General features: G+C 30.8%; 1 protein-coding gene across 7 annotated transcripts in view; it reads right to left on the bottom strand.

Moving 5' to 3' along the window:
• Nucleotides 1–18,372, bottom strand: part of LOC106802351 (uncharacterized) — a 119,284-nt gene that overhangs the window by 55,665 nt on the left and 45,247 nt on the right. For 6 of the 7 annotated variants that reach the window (XR_015553428.1, XR_015553429.1, XM_087436090.1 and 3 more), the window contains exons 2-3: nt 13,933–14,027; nt 6,282–6,348 (exon numbers count right to left, since the gene is read on the bottom strand). The gene's annotated coding sequence lies outside the window, so the exon portion shown is untranslated. The remainder of the gene's footprint in view (nt 1–6,281; nt 6,349–13,932; nt 14,028–18,372) is intronic. The other variant, XM_087436091.1, reaches the window with a different exon arrangement.

Raw genomic sequence — 18,372 nt, forward strand, 5'->3', positions numbered from 1 at the left:
TTTCCTAAGTAGAGTCTCTACTTCTCTGCCCTAATATCAAGGTCTGTATAATCAGGACCTATCCAGTATTTCCTACTTCTCTCCAATGAAAACACTCTACCATTGCAAGGAAAAGGTCTCTTTTAAAAGACGTGACAACCAAATGCAGTATGAGGACCTTTTGGAAATAATCAGGAATTTTAACAGGAACTAGATATTATTATTATTAATTTTATTAGTGTGTTAGAAGTATAGTGGTTATATATTTTGGAAAAAAGGGTCCCTATAAGCTAGAGAAGCATATGAAGTATCTATGAGTGGAGAAAAGATTGATCAAGCAGTGATGCTACTATGGCCACCACATAAGTAGCAAGTGGAACAAAAAATTACTCATGGGGTGGACTGGTGGTGTAGTGGTTGGATTCGCGTGCTCCGCTTCAGTGGCCTGGGGTTCGCGGGTTCAGATCCCCGTTCATCAAGTCATGCTGTCGCAGCATCTCACATACAGAAAATAGAGGAACGCTGGCACAGATGTTAGCTCAGGGACAAGCTTCCTCAAGCAAAAAGAGGAAGATTGGCAACAGATGTTAGCTCAGGGCCAATCTTCCTCACACACAAAAAAAATTACTCATCATTTTAGTATAGTGATTATCCTCTCCCACTGAGGGATTCTTCAAGGCTCCTGGAAGAACTGAGATGCTTATAATAAATTGTTTTCCAGTTCTTTCCTCCCCTAAGCTGTATATTTCTACCTGATCTCTGAATCTTCACTGAAGCTACTGCTGGAGGCTAATCTCCTTTCCTTTTATCCCTAGTTTTAAGGACAATTAAAGTCTATCTTCTCCAGTGGATAACCTTTCTAGCTGATATTAAACTGTCCATTCCTAAGAACCTTTGAATATAGACAATTATTCTCAGTATTAAGTACTGTGTTGAGCAGATAATTGGTTCCATTATTTCATACCTGTCCTCCATTCAAATGTGGCAATGCCTCCTGGTATGGCCCAGGCCATTTCTCAACTCTTATATCTCAGTCCACTGGAAACACCATAGTGCCTCCATCCCTTCAATCTCTGCTTCCAAGGTTGCTGGCTAAGAGAAAAGCCATTTTCCCTAACTAGATATGGAAAGAACCCTAATGGCCAGATGCAGAACCAAAAAAACAGAGCTATTAAAAAAAAAAAATCAGAAAACAGAACCATTCAGTTCTTGTTCTTTATCTTTATACAATAGTCTTATTTCCAAATCTGGTGGTTTATATTCTGTCCTGTGGGCTCTTAATGATCTCTACTGGCTTTTGATATACATCAAACTTCTCATTCTTATGATCTTCTAAGAAAAAAATACTCATTGACAGGTGAGACAAAATAAGTGAATGTCTTGCTTAAGAAGTCAACTTGAACATGAATCCGAGTAAATGGGAATCTTTAAATACCTTAAATTAGTTTTCTTTTTATATTAGGTAACAGATTTAATAAAATTTTTAATATACAATATAAATGACACAAATTTTACATAAATTAATGATTTTTCCCCTCACCTCCTTATAAATGATTTACAACTCTAATTTTGTTTCCATTAACATTTTTGTTTAGGCATATTTACTATCCTACACTTCTCTAATTTCAGGTCATCTTGTTTTTATTGCATTTAACAAAGACATTAAAAAAATCCTAGGCATGTCTCCTAAGCTCTAAAATCATCCTAAGTAAAAAAGAATTCACTGGTCAATGTCTGCATTTCTAACTTTATCAATATAATAAGCAAAAGAAATAATTTATTGAGGCAGCAATCATGTAGAACAGTGAATTTGAAGCCAGAAGACCCAAGATGGAATCCTGGCTCTGTTCCTTATGAATCCTTATCTTGGTTAAGTTATTTTAGTACATGAAGCCTCAGTTTCCTCTTTGTAAAATGGGCCTATTCATGCCTTCATCATAGCCCTGTTAAGATTGTCTGTACAATCTTAAACTTTAATAAGTGCATCTAGTAGTGAATAGGCATTCAATAAATGCCTGCTGAATCTAAATTTACAGTAGGATTTGAAACACACTTCTGACAAATTTAGGGTTTCAGTGGACTGAAATTCAACATGAACCAACAGTGTTGATGACAAAGAGAAAGTTAGTAGAATCAGGCTGCATTAACAGAAGTATCTTATTCATAAAAGATGCACTGTATTTTGTACCTCAAACCACATTGAGTATATTGGGTTCAGTTCTATATACAATGTTGTAAAAGGAATACTGACAAAATGTAGCAGATCCAAAGTGGAATATCAAGTATACTAATGGTCTAGAATTCATACTATGAGAATCAGTGGAAGGACTTGACTATGTTTAGCCTAAAGAAAAAGACATAAAAACCATTGTAGAAGATACACCTAGGGCCAAAGGATGAAGTTATATACTAAACTTACACCTGCTCTCTTCTGAGAATTTTATTTTCTATCAATTACTACTGACATAAATGTAATTTATAACATTATGGAAAAGTTTATTTATTATGGTTCTAATTCTAATATTCTGAGGCTACAATAAAATGAATACAGATCAATTTAATAATTGACTTTTAGAAAAACTCAGTGTATTTTACTAAGCTGTCTTGTTAAGGATTTGGAGGACAAATTGCCAATTTTAAGTTCTGACTATAGGGCACCAAATACCATGAGCAAAAAGAAACAACTTGAAGAGCCAAATTAAAGAAAACAAATAAAAAAAATTTTAATAAATTTATTTATTGGCTATAACAGGAAGAGTGAAACTGACAGTCTAGGCAAAAAGTCAAGGGTGATTGCTGACAACTGGACATATATTTATTTCAATTCTGCATTCAATTTATTCCTGTTTTTACATGGAGATAATGATGAAAATTCAAATTTCAGACAAACAGGTAGTGGCAAAGGGCAAGACTGCACAGAACAGTCTGGGGATGTCACCTATTGTCTTTACGGCTAGAACTTGAAATCCCTATTACACCAGAGTTCACTATATTTGTATGTTTATTTTTTATTGAAATCAAGGCCTGCACTAACTCTGCCTTGTTTTCATTTTCCTAGGAAAACACCCAAAGTAACCTCATAAACAAGAAATTCTCTATTATTCTTTGAATCATTCATCTTGAACTGAGAAGTTGTTCAGGGTGGGAAAACAATGAATCCACCCCCTTTCTATAATTTTGGCACTAAAATTCAAATTTTAGGGCTACAATTTTGTTGGGAGCAGAAACACAGCCTTGCCTTAAACATAAAGGCTCAAATTTAACTCGATCATTCTGTTAAACACATTTATGCCAAATACATAAGACTTTGAGGACAGGAACACCTGGTGTTTGATTAAACATTGTCTAATTCTCAAAAATAGCAGTTATTTTAACAATGTCTAAAAAACGGCTGTAGCATATTATGACCCTGCTCTAAGTTCATAAATTATAGAATATATAGCTTTAAGAGCCTAGATTTGATATATTTACTAAATTAGTATCAAGTGATCATATCAGAAAGTTTGCAAAGCCTTCTTTACCACCAAATGCTGACAGTACCTAGCACCCTTATAAATTTCTCTGCTTTGCATTATAACACCCTTTACTACCAATCCAAGTACCAAAAGAACAATTTATTTTTTTCTATTTTGGCACAAATCTTTCTCCCAGAAACATTCACATTATGAAATTATTCAAGATAATTAAAATTTCCACATGAGTGGCACAGGTAGACAGCAATTTATACAAGAGTAAATTTCCATCACAAATAAATTAAAAGTAGGAGAATTTTCAGCTATATCTAGTGATTCGTACCAAAAGCTTTATATTTTTATTGAAAACAGATTTTTTATCATTTGCTATATCGATTACTTACTACCCTACTGACTACAACATTCTGATTTTATTTTCAGTACTTTCAGTCAGTCCTACGTTTACACTATTTATAATTCAAGAACTGACAATATTTTCTAGAATGGTATGATGATATGCCATTGCTATTCTATTGCTAACTTGATAACATTTCTAAAATTTACCTTGATAATCAGTTCAACATGAGAAATAGTTTTTGTCATTTCTTTTTACTAGCCTAGCTCTTTATAGCAAGCAAATTTAATAAGTCTCCTGAATTACAAAGTAATGTGTCTCCATCACTTCTGTTTACAGGACTACCAACACTGACAGCATTGAATGGTGAATTTTCTGTTTTATCTTCTGTTTTCTACTTATAAAGTCAATGTCTTAAGATTTTTGTTGTTGCAGATTTTTTTTAGAAGCAATGATCTTAACTGCTGACAATGCACCTAAAGATGTTATTTTATTTAGTACCAAATGATATATTTAGTTATTTTAAATTCACATAACAGAAATATGTAATTTAAGTGTATGTATCCAAAAATGCAATGTGAAAAATCAAAACATAGCTTAAAAAAGAAAAAGTGGGAAAAGAGGAAAAAAATATGACTATTTCTGAATGTTTTATGTTAAGCAACAAAAGTTTAAGGGCTTTAAATTGAAAAACAAACTTGAAAAATATTTTGTCTCTTTATTCAATTTGTAAAAATGAACGCCAAAACACTGCTGTTATTTAATTTTGACAGCATCAAATATAGGGAACACCAATATTCCACAACTTCTGGAACATCCACATTCCACAAGTAAATAACTTTAGAAAAAAATCCCTATCTTAAAGAACGAATGGCATTAAACAAACATTAAAAAATGAGAGAAGAGGGGATACACACAAAATCATACAGAATCACTGATTACTGTTACTATGTACCTATTTTTCTGAGTATTATTTAATTGGAAACATCACCATTTTAAGTATCTAAGATTAAAGGAAACTCCAGGCACACTACCTAGAATGGACAACAGAAAGCATTCCAACTATGAAATACACCAAATGACCTATGTTTAAAAGAGGCTGGAGAGTATCCAAGAAAGGCTGTTTGCTTAGAAATTTATAAAGGAGATGAAATAAGGTTAAGAATGTGACGTTATCTGTGCTTATAAATCTGTTAGAGGTTAAATGATACCTATTTCTTTTTGAAAAGTGGACTGTCCTCCAGTCTGCAGTACGAGTGTAATACCAATCGAAAAGATTTTTTTCTAAGAGTTAAGTTGAAAAAAAGCTGAGCTAGCTTTCAAGGGACCAATTAAGAAACCCAAGCCTGGATTATATAGGATTCTTTGGGGATTTGCAAATGTTTCCATTCTAGTTTTCTAGAGACAAAAATATAAAGGGAAAAAGTCAGAAAAAGAAGTGACCTGTAGCATTTGGCTACTACTCTTCAAACTGGCTCATTGTTAAAAGTTTTCAATATTTAATTGATTTCTGCCCTAAAAACTACTTATTGTTCAATGGCTGATGTTCTATGATCATAAGGTCACTCCTCGACATATACACATTACTTACTGGGTCACTAATGTAATTGTATGAGATAATGTAAGAGAAGCATCTGAAGCACTAAGTTTTCATTTAAACAGGGCCATCCCTCAACATCAAGAACAGAAACAGTTGCCCTCGAGTTCTTTTATTTAGAGATGTCCATTTAGCTCAAGGAATAGACGAAAATTAATCTTTTTGGTAATTGATTTTAGGGTCTCAAATACTTTTAGGGAAATAAGTATTTTATGCATTTACCATGACTTTGATTTGAGAGTTTTTCTAGGGATATGATATACGAAAATTTCAGCTAACTTGTTAGAATTATTCCCTTAGAATTTACAAGTTTCTCAAAAGTTAAATGAATCATGATAAAAATGTTTCTTATTCTAAGAAAGAGGTGTGCATGGGTATACATACAAAGAAGGAAAGGGGACTGCCTTCCTATGTTTCTCCCTCCTGAAGTTTAACAGCTAAATTTTAAGCACCTCACAAAGAAGTCTGAAGTGTAATCTAATGAAATGTAAAAACAAATAAATGAAAAAACTATTTCTCAAGTGGAGAGGATACTTCTAATTTATAAAACCATAAAATAACTGTCAATAAACCTGAATAATAATGATAAAAAAAGACCATTACTTATTTGTAAATTCTTTTGAAGGAAAAGGGCTTAAATTTGTGATTCTCAGATTTAGAGATGATAGGGTCTGGCTGTAAATAATTTCCAAAATAGAAAACTTACCCAAGGCAATGGCATTATTCTTGCTCTAAATTGGATTAAATTAATACCAAACTTTAACGTGTAGGGGGGAAGGGGAGGTTAGAAAGTTGTTATTCTAGGATGGTAGAAAACAAATTGCGAAATATAGCAAAGCATGACACCAAATAGTAACTTTTTATGGCAATGGTAGGGGGACAGTGAGTTAATACTTACAAGGTAAGAATTGCTGGGCTAAGTAGGGGGCTGTTTTATTATAGTCTTCATTTTATCATTATTAAACCTAGGAAAAAGATAAGAGTGAAGACTTTAAAAATTTGAACCCATTATATAAATTAGAAAATCTTCAACTGAGGTTGACAATCACTCTTCTGATCCTTATACAGCACAGAACAGATTATTAACACCCAGCAGCAGCATATATATATTTCAGTCCAGAGTATTATCACTAGTTTTTTAAATTCATTTTTCTATTACTATTACCTTCTCGAAATTTAAAAGTCAAATATGTTAAGTGTAACTAAAACTCATACTTAAATGCCTAACTTGGAGCACACTGAACTTCTAGGGGACATCACACAATGGCAGATATTTTAAGATAAATTCAAGATCATACCTCAATACTGACCAATCTGTTTTTCTGTATATGTAATACATACAACATGTATACTACTGCAAAATCTAAAAAGCCATATATTGCCCAATTCTAAGAATTCTATTGTAATACAGTATAAATACAAAGCTTAAGTTGGAGCATTTCTTTAAAATGCATAAAGAAATCTCTGAAAACAATATGCTATAATCTATGACCAAAACAAAAGAAAATATAGTTGTGAAATTACCTGAATTAAAGAGCAAATGAAAGAGTAGTGATAAGAAAAGAGAAATTGTTTCCATGGTTGTCCTTTACTTACAAGAGTAGGAAGGATTAAAAGCCAGTATGCAAAGGAAGGGAACATTATAGCTCATCTTTAAAAATAAAAAAATTTTTAAATAAATATCCTAGTAACTTAAGTTGGTCAGAATGTTTGATTTCTGTGGGCCATCATTATAAGTTGTAGTTTTTACACCAACTAATGGTTAAGCACTTACTATAAGACATAGAATAGAAAGAATGGAATACACCCATCCATGCTCTTAATGGAGCATTCCAAGTGTACATCTTATTGTAGAATATCTTCACCAAAAAAAGGACAGCACATTTTTTTCATTTATTTGAAAAAATAAACATTTAAAATCCGCAGGAAAAAAATCAAGAGACTATCAAAATGAATCCCCATATCCCACCCCTGGGCCTCCAATCCAGCTGTATTGAATTCTATTATTCTGCCATGCTTACTTTGCTTTATTTATATTTTTTAAGAAAAAAGAGTAAACATATAGTTGAGTCCCTTTTGTACTCTACCCTGATCCCATTCCCCCCTCTCCTAAGATACAATCATAATCCTGAATTTGGTATTTATTTCCTATGTATGCTTTTACACCATTACTACAAATTCAAGTATTTAAAACAATGTACATCATTGCTTTCAAGCTTTATATAAATGTTATTATACCACATATCTTTTATATAAATGTTATCATACTGTGTATAACCTTTTGCAACTTTTTTTTGCTGAAGACATTCATCTATGATGATAGACATAGCTCACACTTTAATAGCAGTATAATAAATAGTTCATCATATGACTACGTCACAATTTGCCTTTCTCCTGTTGCTTAACATTTACATTGTTTTTTTCCTATTAAAAGTAAAATATAAATATGAAATATAAAAGTAAAAAATAAACAAGTTTTTATTTTTCACACATTTATCTAGAACATCTAGGAATGGAATTGTTGGGTTCAAGCCTATGTACATCTTCAACTTTACTAGGATATTGCCAAATGGTCCCACAGCAGCACATGAAAACTTCCCCTTTCTGTATTTTCTCCAGAACCTGGAAGTACATTTAAGAAAAAATAGCTATTATCTAAATGAAAATTTAAAAAATTCTTAAGTGATCAATTCCTTCTGTTTTCATCAAGTGTAGTATACCAACCAAGGTATACTAAATGTTCCAAACAAACAGAATAGACTAAAATTTGGCCCAAAGTACTTGCACAAAAATAAAGCTTTCATAACATAGATTTTCCTCGTATGATTGAGGCAGTACCAAGACTTAATCTAGAACTACTGTGACAGAAATTATAAGATTCATAATTAGTTATTGAGCTTAAATCTTTGATGACCAAAGAGGAAAAAAAAGCAGAAAATGTAAATGCTTTATTGGTGTGAAGAATCCTCTCCCATTTCCTTTTGGGCAGTGCTTCTCACATGTGGTACTTCTCAAAAAAGTCAGGGCTTGTAAAAAACACAAATTCCTGAGCCCCAGCTCCAGAGATTCTGATTCAGCGGGTCTGGAAAAATGCTTTCTTCTAGGTTATTCCGGTACAGGTGGTCCATAGACACTTTACACAGTAATTAGTAGCAAAAACAAGGTATTTTCCATACACAGAATTACATAACTCACTTTTTGGTTAAGGGTAGGAAACAGTAATTAATATGTTATCTGTTAAATTACATCAACATATTAAAGAAAACACTCTAGTATTAGCAAAAAGAAAGTAATCTCAATTTATGATTAATACGTTTGACTTCACAATGTTAAATCAGGTTGTGGGCTCATTTATTATTTCAGATAGCTAAGCACATACTACAAAAAAGCATTTTTTTGCAATATTAGCAGGGAACTAATATTCTAAGTTTACTGTGATTGGTAAGGGAAAACATTAAGAGTGGAAGTGATTAGTTGTGATTTTAATGAAACTGACCACGGGAAAATCTATGGTTATTTTTCTAAAAGAATGCTATTGCAAATGTCAGACTTTAAATTGGGACATTAGGTTTATACACTAAAATAAAATGTCATTTGTAGTTTTCCACCAACAATGCTACAAACGAAATCAGAACTTTAATAGAAATCCAATATTCACTTCCCTATAACTACAACCTATTAGAATTATTTAATACAAAAGAGAAAAATGTACAGATATTTAGGTTATGCAAATCTGTGCAAATTCAAATCATAAAAATCAAAAACACTCTTCTATATTATTTGAAATTACCAAGTCTTATTTCCAAAAGATTTAGAATAATCTGAACATTCCAGATATAAAGTTCAGATACAAGACATTATTTTAGTAGTGAGAAAAAGTAGACTTAAGAGTTTCTACCTGCAGTCTGCTTTGTCTTTAGTTATAATACAGCACTAAGTAGTATAGGGTATTGTTCTTTTTAGCTATAGTGAAATCAACAAGAATTTGGCCTTGTTTAGACTAGGCTATAAAACAAAGAAAATATGGGCTCAGAATATGGCCCAAAAGTGAAAGAAACACTCCTGTGTGGCCACAGTCAACTTTTCTTTCCTCAATATATCACCTAATTTGTGTTATCAGCAACTAATTATTAATAATTTTTTCCAGTCTACCAGCTTAAAAGTGAAAAAATGAAACATACCATACATATTTCCAGAAGCAAGACAGTTTTCCATTCAAACAGATAGAATTAACTGAATAAAAATTAAATGAAGTAAAACCAGAGAGTAAATACTAAAAAATAAGAAGAGTCTAAGAACTATAAGCATCTACTGTTCTCTTTATGCTGCTTTGAGGAAAAAAATACCTTTTTGTCAAACAATGTATTCATTATAATATATATGGGTTACACTGACAGTTGGGCCCTTCCCACCTGGTCTGTAAAAGCCGGTGGGTTCAGGCTCCTTTGGCCACCATTATTGCATTTCGATGCTATTCTGTACAACAGCTGACAAGCAGCAGCAATCTCCCAGCCCCTGCTCCCAGCTGTAAGAGACAAGAACAAGGGCTGTGGTGATACTTGTTTATTCACTGTTGCTGCTGCTGCTGCTGCTGAAGCAGCAGGCAGAGAAAAGCATATGCAGCTAACACACAGAGGAAAAAATGGTTCAGTTCCACCTACCTAGCCAGTCTGCTTACATCACTACATGATAAAATTATTTAAGAAGGAATTTTTTCTTTAAAAAGTGGGATGAAGAGAGAAGAAAAGATAAAATTGATGTTTTGATTAGAAAGGGAATCTATAATGCATCTAAGGAAAAAAATTAATGACATGTTATGATCTTCAGCTCCTAGTTTAGACTTAACCGCTCAATTGTTGAAATTCTCAGAAGAGTTTTAACCAGGTTCAGTGTGAATTCATAAAGAATATATCTTCCCTAGCTATTCTCCTGGAAAATAAGTATCTAAACTTTCATCAAGAAATGAAATTATATTTTGCTTATAAAAAGCTCCAGGCTCCCAGGTTCCATGTATCTAATCACCACCATATGTTTGACATGAGACACTCTTAGCAAAGAAATAAGATTTTAGCCCATAAAGTTTTTACAATACTTCCAACTATTAAAAAAAAATTTCCACATGTAATTGATCTACTTTAAATGCGTAATACAAAGCTGAAAACTTAGTAAGTACATAATATCAATTGATAAGTAACAGATATAGAAATATATGTTCTGTCAAACTTTCTTTCAATTTAAATGTGATGCTATTTATTGATTCCTAACTTTAAATTTAAATGCAATTCTTATCTTTTAATACCTTAAGCGATTTTTGATTCTGAAAAAATATTTAAAAAGTCAGGAAAATTAGGACATTTATGAATTATTTTTTAAAATGTTAGAATTGACTGATAAGTTTAAATAATATCCAGTCAAAGAAGGCTAGGTTTGAGACTTATTAAAATAAAAGTATAAAATGTAGTAATCTTTAAAATTCAAATATTTTGTAAAAAAAAAAAAGAAAAAACTCAATATTTTTATCAAAATTGAATAAGTACTTTAAATAACGCTAATATTAAAGATAAAAGATAATTCTGAGGATCACAGGGCAACAAAATTACTAAATATATTTATTTAGTATGAAAGCTATACAATAAGAAAGACTAACAGCAAATATCAAAGATGGATTTTTAAAAATTAAGACATTTGGAAACAGTAATAAATTAATAAGCTATTAACCAGCAGATTAATGTCTCAGCAACTACATTTGAAACATGCTGCATGTTTGTTTCTCTTCAAAGTGACTAACCATGAAAATAGGAAAGTAAAACTAAGTCAAATCATATATGTTAATGAAATATCAAAAGTGTGGTTTGTGGTGATGAGAACTGAAATTCTACTTCAAAATGATATTTAATAAAAAATTTAAATCCTTACATTAATTAAATATTGCCTTTTGAAAATGTTTATTAGAAAATACAATTCTGATGCATTTGATTTTATTTGAAGAAAAACAGAAATAGATTAAAGATTTGCTAGTCAAGAAAAAACACATAAAATACACATACATAACTGCTTCAAACAAACATTTGAAAAAAATTTAAGAAAGTTAATTGTATCTACTCTTTAATGAATTCTCAGTGACACTATAACACCTCTACTAAAGAAAGTTGTTAGAGCTGACAAATTCCTTAAAATGTAAATTGTCCTTATAAACTAGCATTATATATCAATGACAAATAATGAATAATTTCAAGTCTCTTCATACGTAGATATGTTAAATTACCTCTATTCTAGTTTATCCAAATATTCTTTCCCCACTAAGGATAACTATTTCAATCAAACAGGAACACTGGCAGTATAACTGTATTTTAGGAACAATTAAGAATTTTTCCTGAAAATTAATGTTATTTAACCCTGAAAATGCATTTAAACAAAAATATAAATCTTGCATAAATAAGATATAAATCTATCACTGAAAAAAAAGATAACACAATAAATCCTTTCCCCCAAATTCTGACATATTGAACTACATATCAAAGCTTAGTTAGATATAGATAATCAGGTTTGCAAATTTAAAACAGCTAAAATCCTTACAAAATGTCCTTTAAGGGTAGTTAAAGGATAGCCAATCACACATAGCAGTAAAAGCCCTTATTAACCTCTCTTCTAAAATAACAGCTACTACTAATTAGGTTAAAGTTTCTCACCCTGTAAGAACTGACCAAATACAAGAAAACTGTTAATAAATATCTGCATTGATTCTTTTAGATGTTAAATTATTTACTAAGCTAAATATTTGGAAGTTTATAGGCCAGTATATAGCTAAAGAGAGGATAATTTTATGATGCTAAATATTTGTGCCCAAACAGTAAGTTTTGACAACTTCAAAGATCACTAATCATAAACTCTCTAAATTAGGAACAACTCTGTGGATTTATGTCTTTATCTACAATATAAACTCAAAAGCTGTCTCTCTTCCCCCATTTAACTCATTAAGTCTGTGTGTAAAGATATCTGGATTGAAAGTGATAAACTGAACGTGGATTTTTTTTCAAACACTCAGAAACCATATTTTTCACTTTTCATCTTAATGTTCTCTAACCTGGAAAACACTGGTTAAGTTAGGAAAAAACTGTATTCATTTTCATCCTATTCAAACTGAGCTGCTTTTTTATAACACTCTCAAATCAAAGTTATGAGGACAGTCTATACCTTGTATTTATCTCCAACAACCACCTTAGAATATAATAACACCAACACCTGAACTTCACCCTTATATTAAACTGATTTCTACTAAATTTTAACATCTTATTTAACCTTAACTGTTAATGGATTCACATTCCTGGATTATCTATCATCTAACATCTAATAATACAGAAATATCTAATGTTAGTTTTTTAGTATTTTGAAAAGATCTTAATGTTCAAACATTCTTAAACATACATCTGAGAATCTGCTTTAAAAACATTTTAACATTATTTAAAGACAAAAGCAGTTCTATGACCATGATAATTACACTACACTCTTAAGACTAAATTACACTTTTCTCATGAAAACAAACCTTTCTGACTTCCTATATCTTAAGTATATAGAGTCAATATTTTTAGGTGAAAAAAAATTTAAAGAAAAAACTGTAGTATGTTATATTTTAGTAAACCTCATTTTATTTAGCAAATAGTATTTTAAAAAAATATATTATGGTTAATACTTCACCATGTGATTAATACTTTACTATGCAAAAATTAACCAAGTAATACTTAGTAATACTGTTCAATAAGTTCATTTTCATTATACCAGATTACCATTTAGAAAACAATCAAAAAATTTATTAGCTAGGTATCTGAAATTTTCAACTAAAGCTATAAAAATCAAAGAAAATAAATATGCTAGAAAAGTAGTTCTGTGATAAGGAATTCTGGAGGTAAAAACAATAAGTCACTGACGTTTTGGCATTCTACAATTTATTTTTATATAGTTTGCAACTTTTGATATGAACAATTTAAATATTTTACTCAGAGTACCTATGAGTAAGATACTAGTTTCTGCTTAAGAAAGTGGGTTTTTCAGTTTCAACCAAATTGCCACTTTTGGTTAGGACAGTACTTGGAATACTCTTAAATTCTCTTAAAATATTCTCATTAATCTTATCTAATTTCGTAGGCTCTACCTATCACTAAACCTGTCAAACAGCCAAGCATCAAATTTCATTTGATTTAAATCTTCCATTTTATAAGATGAAAAGTCCACTATTTAATTCTTTTACATATAACACTGTAATAACAACCTTAAGAAGAAAAAAGAATAATCACTATATGTACTTATTTTTAGAATAAATTCAGTTGGAGTTGGACGTAATACAAGATGATGAGAACATCAACTATATAAAAAAATGTGGAGTTTTAATAAGCAAGAGAACTCAACCTTGGCCACTTTCACAGGATGATTTCTGTCTTTTCATAAATCTTTACTGATTTTAGCTCATTTAAAAGTTCTAACTTTACCAAGTGCCTAGCCCAATTTTATCGCAAAGATATAAAATTATATGCTTTTAAAATTCATTAGTATACCTTAATCTCCTATCATGTTCCAATGCATTATGTGAGTGTTCAATCAAAGAAGTTAGGTTGTTCTCCAGAATTGGCTCTCTCCTAAAGGTCAAAACCTGCAATAAAAATGTCATGTATTATAGCATGAAGACACTCAACAGATTTCCGCCTCCTGCAGTTCCACAGCTGATCCCTGAACACAGAGGTAAGGTCTTCAAAATGACCCCAATCTTGCCTATGTTCAAAGAAACCCTAACTTGAAAATAATGTTTTTTAAATAGAAATAACTTGATTAGAAACACCTGTGATATGCTTTATCATCCGAAGCCTCTTCAAACAAATCAGATTAATATGTTTCTGCTTTCATTTCTCCTTAGGGCATTCATTTTCAAAGCAGTGTAGATGACTGTGTGTGTGTGTGTGTGTGTGTGTGTGTGTGTGTGTGTGTGTGTGTGTGTGTGTGTGTGTGTGTGTGTGTGTGTGTGTGTGTGTGTGTGTGTGTGTGTGTGTGTGTGTGTGTGTGTGTGTGTGTGTGTGTGTGCGCGCGCGCGCGCGTGTATGTAGGTAGGTGTAGGAGGACTGGTAAAAGGGAATCCATAAAGAAAATATCAGAAATATAGTTTGTGCTTCTAAAACTCATAAAATCCACAGTTTAAAAATTACTCAAGGGATAGAGACAAATTTTTAACTACCTTTTTCCCCAAATTATCAAACGTTTTAATGATAACAGAAATTACCATTATTTTCAACTTTCATCTTTTGCCATGCCTGAGTGAACAATAATACTGATATTTCCAAATATTTTTGGACATTACAGTTCTAACAGAATAAAATTTAGAATTTACTTTTTAAACAAATTAAAATATTTGTAAGTAATAAATGGATAACTATTGGGCCAATGTTTTTTAAATGTTTCCAAGTCAAGGTGGTGTAACCAAATGTATATAAGTGGCTTTTTCATTTGTTTCATCTGAATCTTAATGATTTAGTGGCAGTCAACTACATAAAAATATTAAATTGTTAAATTACCAAAGGTTTATAAGGTACTATATATGAACCATAATGCTCTGAGTTTTCCACTTTAAGAATAGCTTAGGAAAAGAAATGAAAACCAAAAAAACCTTTATTACTCTGCCACCAAATATTTGATTGTTTAATGACAAAAAACACACATACATAACTCACAAACACCAACCCAAACACCATAACATTTTAAAAAATAAAATCATTCTATATAGTCTTCCTCAAAAGATATAGACAAAGGTTTCTATACTTGAGCACTCTGAAAATTAAGGTATCAACTTAAAAAACCACAGATTTTAAAATTATGTACTCCATGCCAAATGTTAAGTTTTTAAATAGTAGAGAAACAAAAAGTACTAGATAATAAAAAACAAAAGAGGTTTGGATATAAGACAAATATTAAACCAAATGTGTACGATTAAAAAAAGATGATGTAAAAAACCTTGCAATAGTAAAACTCAAATCTGTTACAAAATACAGCTTATTATTTATACTTAGAACACACCACAAGTCTGTCCAGTGCAAAGATTCTTTCGTGAAATAAGACAGGATTAACCAAAGCATATTAAACTTCTCATAATTTGATAAGAAATATTAAGAATAAAAATTCATTATATATATTTAATATCAATTCCAATATTTTAAATTTGTCTTTCTAAAAAGATCATTTAAAGCATCTCTAAGACAGGCAAGGGAAAAAAAAGGCAAAAGAAAATCATTTCCCTACCAGAAAGTAATATTTATAGGAAGGCTCTACAGTCATTTGTACATGCAAATAATCAGACAATTATATAAACACATATTAGTAATGTGATATTCTAAATTTGATGTTACTCATAATATTAAGACAATCACGACTTTAAAGTTCTAATACTGTCACTTGTAAAAATTAAATGCAAAAACAGCTTAATCTCATTTTCGACACTTATTTGAAAGAAAATGGTAGTTTATTACTGATTTCCTTTGATCTTAGGAGATTTGGGGCTACCAAATTTCAGCAAGTCATAGTTTGAGTCCTAATTACATGCCATAATTAATTGCCTGGCACACAGTGTTTCTAAGTTTGCTGAATTAAAAGAAAAAAAGAAAACTACATGTACACTAATACTCTAATATGACAATTCTAAGATGTGTTTTCTAGTTATAATCAGACCAATAATCTGTTTCTTTTAAAAAAGGGTTAAAAAGAAATCAATGTGGGGATTATTAAGCTTCATTAAACAAAAGAAAAAAAAAGACAAGAGCCAATTTTAGGCCAGTAATTTTTTAAAATAAAAGAGACAAATTTTTATAAAATAAAATTTCAAAGTACTGTGTAAATTTATACTCTAATTGATTTTTTAATTGGAGAAAGCTATGTATTAGGCACAGGAAATATCTAATACACTCTCTGGGCATTTTTTTTCTTTATGTAAACCAAATTAATTGACTAATATTTCTGGATTGAAGTATTTTGTGACATTCTGAATAATTACTACATACCAATAATTAAGTAGAAATAAAAATATATGTAAGTCTCCACAAAACGAAAACCAAACAAAAACGTAGTACACAAAGCATGATGAAACAAGGGACCCAGAATATAAAAGCTATTTTGAAATTTTCATCCTTAGCTCTCGTTCTTGATAAACGTTAAAAGTGATATTAATCTGATTAGAAAAAAATGCAGTGTCACATACAAACACCTGAGGCTACATTTCGTAAATGTACAACTAAGACAAGTAAACAACATTAAAACAAAGTCTAAAATTGCACTTTTATTTGGATTTTTAAAAACAGTATAAAGGGCAAACGCATAAAAATCAATGCTACCAGGAAGACTGATACCTTACCTTCTCTAGTTCCCTCTCCCCCACAATATGTAAACACAGCTTTAAAAAGAGTTGAGCTACTGTAGCAACACCTTTCCCCACCACTGTTTTCCTGTGGTAATATATGACTTTTCTAGGCTTTACAATAGAATAGAAAATAATTTGGAATTATCAATTTCTGCAGAGAAATATGGATACTATACATAATAATAATATAAATATATCTGTTGGAACTCACACCTGCATGCCCACAAATCTAAAACCAAAATTTTCCTCTTATGTAGCATCACATAAAAGGGAAAATATTTTGAATGTTGTGGATTTTATTTAGGCGCTAGTGTGTTCTCAATGTTTAAGTGTAGTATTTAAAATAAAGGAATCTTTCATTTCTTTTAAAAATGGCTTATTAAACAAAAACAATCCTTCACCCATCACCCCCAAAAACAAACAAAAAAACCCCATTAACCAAAGCACTAAAAAAAATATGGTTAAATTTAACCAGCCTGGTGGAATTTAAAGCCTTCCCCCACCCCACCCTCAAAACTCTCCAAGTCACATAATAATCTGAATGAAAATTAAAACACAAAAAACAAAACAACCAGTAAAAAAGCAAAACCCACTAGTTCTGGTATCGTAGGTAAAATTACATTTAAAATAGAAATGGGGTCCCCTACAATTTCATTAAATCAAATTTTATAGAGAGGATAATTAGCACTTTTTATGACATTCTCAAAATAAATAGCTTTGAAAAAAGGTAATAAACATAGGTTCTGTAATTGCAATTCTTGTTATGAAGGCAATACAAAATAGTATGATTTATAAACTCTGCTATTCCACTTATTAATATAAATCATATTTACAGCTCTATGGAGATTTATAAAAGTCGTAGGATCTTTTTCATTTGAATATTTTCTAACAATGCATCTTTGACCTAATGTGAGAATACAAACTATAAGTTTCAAAATTTCAACTACTACTCATAAAAGGATATAGATTCTTATTAAATTAAAAATCTTTTAGAAAGCATCTACAGCTTTCTCGTTTATCAGTGAGTTTACCGATTTTCTTTGAAAACCACACCCGCCTTTTATCAAGATGCAATTAAATGGAATGACAAGCTCGGTAATAAATAGAAATATATTGACGGCTGTCTCAAGAAACATTAAACAAAAATCAACTGAAAACCCAACCAAATAAAACAACACACCTACACTGTGGTATGCAATATCTTTCTTCATAACGAATTTATCAAAGGTATGAAATCACATATACGCACCTGTACGTACTTACCTGTTGTATTGTCTAAATTAAGCAACATAAATTTCTTGTAAATAAAGTTTTAAGGCCACTGCAATGGCTTAATTAGCTAAACCTATATATTTCAAATTAGATGTGAAAAGCTTTTAAAATATATCCGTTTTTTATGGAAAATGTGGAAAAGCTCATTCTTAAAATTAAGAAAATTAAAGTTTCTTTTCGTCGAAATAAAACAATTCTCCTGTCATCTGCATCTAACAAACATATGTAGCTTAATATGAAAAATTTCTGTCAAAGGAATAAAAAACCTAAATCCTACACTCAGTTTTTAACCAGTAGAGAACAGGGACAAATATATAAAAGTCTTGTA

This window comes from Ceratotherium simum, chromosome 10, assembly GCF_057802395.1.
Source record: "Ceratotherium simum simum isolate JZ-2026a chromosome 10, ASM5780239v1, whole genome shotgun sequence".
Classification (NCBI taxonomy): domain Eukaryota; kingdom Metazoa; phylum Chordata; class Mammalia; order Perissodactyla; family Rhinocerotidae; genus Ceratotherium; species Ceratotherium simum.